This window comes from Phalacrocorax carbo, chromosome Z, assembly GCF_963921805.1.
Source record: "Phalacrocorax carbo chromosome Z, bPhaCar2.1, whole genome shotgun sequence".
NCBI classification, from domain to species: Eukaryota; Metazoa; Chordata; class Aves; order Suliformes; family Phalacrocoracidae; genus Phalacrocorax; species Phalacrocorax carbo.
The window spans coordinates 23,033,355-23,040,262 of NC_087548.1; positions in this window are offsets into that span (position 1 = coordinate 23,033,355).

Below are 6,908 nucleotides of genomic sequence, written 5' to 3' on the forward strand. Positions count from 1 at the left end.
TCAAATCAACCATCACGATTTACAAAAATTGAACTTCTTTGCATTCAGAAAACAGAAATGCATTCAGTTTTCAAGATTGAAAACCCTAGACACCTAGTGATTTTCCTATAAAGAAAACAGGAATGCATTGAAAAGAGCACTAAACTGAACATTTGTTCATTTTTGAAGCATATATTTTGTTCTTTCAAATCTTACATAGCAAAAAATTTAACATCATTAACTTTGGACAAGCATGAGTTCACACAAGTGATACAAAGATGTACCAACAGCACGACTGTGTAAAAACCAAAGATATTAAACGACAGATTTTGAAGATTACTGATGTGAAAGTGTAGTTCTAATTTAGAATTGCTGAACCTCTTTTTATCTCTCAATTACATATGAAGTGGAAATGAAGCCATCATTAGGTAGAAATGGAGCAAACACTGCCAGAGAATATTCAGGTATGTCTTGCTCAGATTTATGGCCAAGGCTCCATAATAAAGAAAACAGTGTGCACCACAGAAACAGACAAGCAATCTTTGTTCAGAAAGGATTGTATTATTTAATCATCAAGCCTATCATGCTATAAAAATTTGATTATCGAGGAAATAAAAAAACTACAGAGTAATTGAGTGTTAAGTATTGTCCCCCTGCCCGCCATTCTCTCCCTAAATCCTTTACACACAATGTCCGCTTAATATTCAAATACAAGAGTGTGGCTTTCCACTAAGAGGAAGTGGTTCCAGCTACTAGAAATGAAGATGGAATAATAAACTGATCGATCAAATACAATATCCTACTGATTTTGACAGAGAATTTGATTTTTTAAACAGGTGCCTGCGATAGCCATCAAGGGCAAAATAGGCACTGGTGAGCTCCACACTGCAAAACAGATCTACAGCTCATTTAACAGGGAACAATAGACTAGTAGATGACGGACTCCTCCCCTCTGGCTAAGAAACCATTAGCCTATTTTCTCGTCTGAGCCCATTCAAACTAGCAGAACCCTAACCCTGGATTTCCCCGGCTGCCTCCCTCCTCCCAGAGCTCTCATTATTTTAACTTTGTGCGAACAGCACACGAATATCCTCATTCCCACCGGCCGTCAGCGCCCTCGGCTCCTGGGGAGCGCGGGCAGCTCCGGCGAGAAGTGGCAGCCGGGGAGGCGGCGGAGCGCGGAGCGGGGCGGCGGGGAGCGGGGCAGGGAGCGGGGCAGCGGCGGAGCGGAGCGGAGCGGGGCCGGGGCGGAGCGCAGGGCCCCGCACTGCCGGCCGCCGCGCACCGGCCGCCCGGCTCACGGCTCCGTGCTGGCACAGTCGCCGTCCCGCTCCCACCCACGTGTTTCGCGGTTGCTCTTCCACCCACAGGCAGGCGTGTGCGGGACGACGTGCTGCCCGCCCGTGCCCCCGGGCACGCCCGCCGCCGGCAAGCCCTGCCCGGGGGACTGCGGGGAGGCCAGCCGCCCCACTCCCCGCAGCCCCCCAGCCCGGGCTCCCCCACACGGCAGCCCAGCCCGGCCCCACCTCCCTCCTCTCGCAGCTTCCGCAGCCGCACGGCGTCCCCTTTCTTCTCCTTCCCGCCGCCGGGAGCGGGGCGGGCCGGACGGGGGTCCCGCCGCGCCCGCACCTCGGCGACCCGCCGCGCCCCCTCCCCGCGGTCCGCAGCCACCATGGCGGGCGGGAGAGCGGCGCCCCCGCACGCACACGGCCGGAGCGGTGGGCCGAGCCCTCTCCTACCGTCTGAGTCCCTGGAAGGAGGAGGGCCAGGACATCCGCGATTTCTTCAAGCCGGGCCGGTGGCCGGTCTCCACGGCGTAGGAGGCGCGGTCCATGGCTCGGCAGCAAAGGTACCGCTCCGTGTCCGAGTAGCCGCGGTGCCTGACGCGGGCCCCGGCCGGGCAGCGGCCCCGCGAGGTGGGGGGCGGTGGCGGGCCGGGGGGCTGCTGGTGCTGGAGGAACTGGTGCTGCCGCAGCTGCGGCGGGTAGTGCTGCTCCTGCCGCCACAGATGCTTGGGGGCTTTCAAAGTCCCGCTGCCCCCGGCGCCCTCGCTGCCGCTGGCGCCCTCGCTGCCGCCGGGCAGCGCAGACACACCGCTGCTGCCGCCGCGCTCTGCCTCCATGCTGCCGGCGGCGGGCGGGCGGCGGGCGGGCGGGCGGGCCGGGGCGCGGAGGGCCGGGGCGGCGGCGGCGGCGGCGGCGGCGGCGGGCGCCTTCCTCGGGCAGCGGCGGGGAAACTGTGCTGAAAAGTTGGACAGCTCCTGCCGCACCGCCCCTCGCCCCGGAGTGGGAGCGGCGGGGCCGCCGCGCCCGCCGGCCGCTCGGGAGGGGAGGCGGGGAGAGGGGGAGGGGGAGGGGGAGGGGGAGGGGGAGGAGAGGGGCTGGCTTCCCGCTCGGGTATACTTAAAGCCGGGCTGGAGCCGGCGCGAGGGAGAGCGGAGCCGGCAGCGGGCTGCGGGGGGGGCGCGCGCGGGGGGGCGCGGGGGCGCGCGCGGGGGGGCGCGGCGGGGAGCCCGGCCCGGCCCAGGGGAGGAGCGGGACTACGACGGAGCGCGGAGGGGCTCTCCCCGCCGCGTCCCCAGCCCGCCTCCTCCCCGGCCGCTCCCTTCCCCCCGGAGTCGAGGGAGGCGAGGGGCTGCGGGCCGGGCGCGGGTTCCTCCCGGGGTCGCACCGCCAGGAGGCAAAGTTGCTCGCGCTCCAGCTTGCCGAGTACTTTGCAGCGGGTTAAAAATTAGTTCTTACTCCCAAAACTGCTCCTCCCGCCACTCCTTACTCCCTATATCGTACGTTTAACCTCTGCCGCGTCGGGTTCGGAAATCGTCTGTTTCCCAACTCGAAACCTTCCCCTGCTCAGCCACCTCCACCGATGAGTAAGCTCGCTCCCCCCTGCGAGTAAGACTGGCTGTAAATCAGTGCGAGGAAGGTTTAATTATAGCAATGCTGAGCCTACTGCTACAGAGGAGCTTTTATATGATAAACTAGTAGTTTCAGGAGTTTGTAACTGCCGCAGAAAAAAAAAAATCATTTGAAGTTCAAATTCACAGAACAGGACTTCATCCTAAAAAGCATTTTTTAAAACTAGTTCTACATTTCAAATGCTTTTGTGCTCATGTACAATCAATAATCCAGAACTGATGGAAGTTGCATTTTTTAAAAGTTGCCTCTTTTTTCCTTGCCTTTTTAAATTTTATTTTAAAGTAGACTTCATATTTGTCCTGTGTGGTAATATTCTAAAATCTAACACTTCTCCTTCTTCATGACAAAATTATAATTGCTGCACTCCTGACAAAATATGAAAAACACACATGCAGGTGTTCATTTGAAAACCCTTAATATGTATTTGCCTGGTCCCTATAATCTGTTTGCCAGATATCAGTACTCAGCAAGAATGCATTGCAAAAATCTCTCTCCTACCGTATCTTTGCAAAAACATGTATTTTCATCCAATCAGTGATCTACTCATCTACTCATTAGACAGTTCTGATTAGCTTCATACACAACTTCTACTTCCTCAATCACAAAATTGCTTTTGCCAGCCTTTTCCCCTTTCCATCACAGATCATTTAAAACCTCATGTCTTCCTAAACTTCTTAATTTCTTGTTAATGGAAATGTACACCTATGTCAACTCTTTAACACGTTGACACACTTTTCTCCATTCTCCATCTTCAAAGTCAGCCTTCCTCCTAAGACACACAGCACTCCTAAAATCAAGATTCACCATCTAACCATGCATATCCAAGCTTCTGTCGGACAAAACTCCCAGTCTGTCTTTTTCCAAGCCAACAGTACTTTCCTAGATAATCCGGATAATCATTTGTCATCCCTTCACCTCTTTTTACCTGCCCTAATAACTTTTGGTTTCAAGAACCCATTTCAGACAAGGTAATAAGTTGCGAAAAGTGTTGTAAATACTGGGAAAGAGCTAAAGTAGTACTTCCATTGAAGGAAACTTGAGCTTGAACTCATACATTTATCAAGTTCTGATTCTCCTGATATTCATTCAGACATACAAGACTATTTCCAAACAAGTCACCTTAGATGACACCCCTTGTCCAGCTGTAGCAGGCCGTGACAGTTTTCACAGTATGTATAAGACCCAGAAATTGGAAGAAGATGGCAGGAGAGAAAGACTGAAGTGAGACAGAAGGAGAGAATGATATCCAAAATTAAATAAACATCAGGGATAATTGCGACATGGGATAAGGCATATAGGATGCAAATCCATGAAAAAATCAGAGAAGAGAAATAACTTTTTCCCCTCGCTTTACCTCCATTCCCAAATTGCAATGGGACTGTATTTCACAATTGCTAGTTCCCTCTACTCTTTTAAAATCAGACATAGCTTCTGTGATCAATCTCACTATAATTTCCCAGAACCATAGAACTGCTGTTTGGAAAGGCACTTGTGAGGTTATCCAGTCCAGCCTCACACTCAAAATGGGACTATCATCAACACTGGATCCCATCAGCCACAGCTCTGTCTGAATCTCAAAAATCTCCAGCAGCAGAAATTCCCCAGCCTCCGTGGGTAACCTGCTCCCGTGCTGCGCCACATTCCTAACAAAGAAGATCTTCCTGATGTTCAGTCTGAACCTCCCAGTTCAGGGCCTTTGCCCCTCCTTGAACAGCGTGACACTGCTGAGAAGAGCTTAAATTTGTTGTCTTTTGCAGCTACCCTTCAAGTAGCTGCAGGCTGCCATCAGAGCGCCTTTCACCTCCTCCGCAGCAGACCAAGGAAGCCCTGACCATCCTGGTAGCCCTCTCCTGGGCTCCCAGCGTTCCCCTTGATCCACTCGCCACAGTGCCTTTGGCATGTACTTTGTTTTACTTGTGAGGCAGAGCACACCGTTGGGCTGCTATCCACCCTGCAGTCCACCGAAGCCCCCAGGGCTGTTCCAGCAGGGTTGTGACACGGTCAGTCACATGCCAGCCTGTGCCGGTGCTTCAGGTTATCCTGTCTGGGTGCCAAACTCTGCACCTCAACGTGGGCTCTGGGATCAACCCCTCATGGTGATGTGCTCATTACCAGCTGCCAGCCGGATGCTGAGACACAATCCCCTGTACTTTGATCCCACCTAACAGTCTTTTCATCCAATCCAAACTTCCTCAGCTTCCAAATGAGAGTTGTTGTTTGAATTCAGGTCAGTAGTGTGAACTGCATTGATGTGTATATTGATGTAAGATAAGATAGATTTGCTGACAGACATTTTTGGTAAGAGTCCCTCCCTGCTAGTTTTTTGGCTTTTCTTATGAGACTGGAAACAAGGGAACCAGTTAGACACATGGATAGTGATGGCGTATTATAAAAGGGCACCTTTTAATGCAGAAGTAAAGTAGTTTTCCAGTCCTTCACATAGGCCATATGGGACAACTTTCAAGTCATTATGAACAAAGACTGATTAAATGTACTGTACCAGTAGCCTCCTACTTCATATTCAGTTTCCTGACTTTCTTCAATTCAGTCTACCCCATATTTCTTTTACTTTTTCACCTGCCCTCAGTTTAAGAAATAGGTATGCTGTCAATCTTAATATATATTTTGTAGAGACTTTTTGTAGAGTTTGTTTAACCTAGCAATTCTATGACTTTCAAAATTGCCCAGACATAAAGAAGCCAACAGCTCCCAGTTTGCTAACAAACTGATAACTTAACTGCTGTGGTGGAAGGCTTAATTTTTTAAAGATATATTTTGTTTGTATCCTCTTTAGGATAGGAAATTTTATTGAGTGACACAACAGATCTTTGAATTTATGGCACCATACAAGCAATGAGAATAAAACTGCACACATGCATCCTATGGCTCCAAGCCCTTTCGTTTACATGAACTCTTAACAATTCTACCAAAACCTAGCATATATGTAGAAGTTATTTTAAGTTTGTACTGGAGTGAGACAACTCATGACTCCATACAGAAGTCAACTAGGTTGGAGGTTTTTTATCCATTTTTTTTGAAATTTAAGAAAAAATTAAATACATTGAGCAAGGAGTATTGATTACTCCAGTGCCTTTTCAAGGATGGAAAATAATTTCTAGCAAATTTAAGATGAAACACAGACAGACACATGTCTAGTTTTGGAGCCTGAGCTCTATGCTAGAAACTAGCTCACAGTTTGACACCTGCTTTCCCTGGAGAACATGGGCCTAAATTGTTTTTAAAAATTTTCCTGGAATATCAGGGTTCAAGAATGAAACTGCAACATATGAATATGGTTTTTTCCTGCATTGTAAACTCTTTGGAGCAAAATCTTTCCTTTTTTTTTTTCCTAAAAATCTAGCATACAGCAAGCATTAATACAAGTAAATTTAAAAAAGATATGTTAATCCTCTCTTGCTAACATTTCCATTTTTGAAGATCACTATAAAATTGAAATTGTCCCAGTTACAGGGATCTGGTTAAAATGTGTTTAGCTAAGCTTAGCTCAGAACCTCTGGAGGAATTATTTTACCTCTTTAGAAGTATTATCTGCTTCTCTGGAAGCTTCAAAAATTTCTCTCAGCCTCCACCTACAAAAACAGGGTTCCTATAGAGTAATCAGATTAATTATTCTGGAGGCAGTACATGCCCACTAACTGGCCCAGATCATCTTTCTCTCCTCACAAACTGCAAATCATCTCTTCTTTGGTTCTGCTGGTTAAACAGTTCTGCTGACCACTCACTCATTCAGTTTTGTGAAATGGTACACCACGTTAGAGGCCAGTCAAGGCAACAGATTACCTGACCATAGAGACAGAGGTGATGGGACTTGGATCTCACAAAGCCAGATCAGTCTCTGTGGCCACACCCCCATTCAATTTGGGCTTTGGTGGGTTGTCTCTGGCTGGACACCAGGTGCCCACCAAAGTGCTCCATCACTCCCGTGCTCCAGCTGGACAGGAGAGAGAAAATATAACAAAAGGCTTGTGGGTCGAGATAAGGACAGGGGGAGAT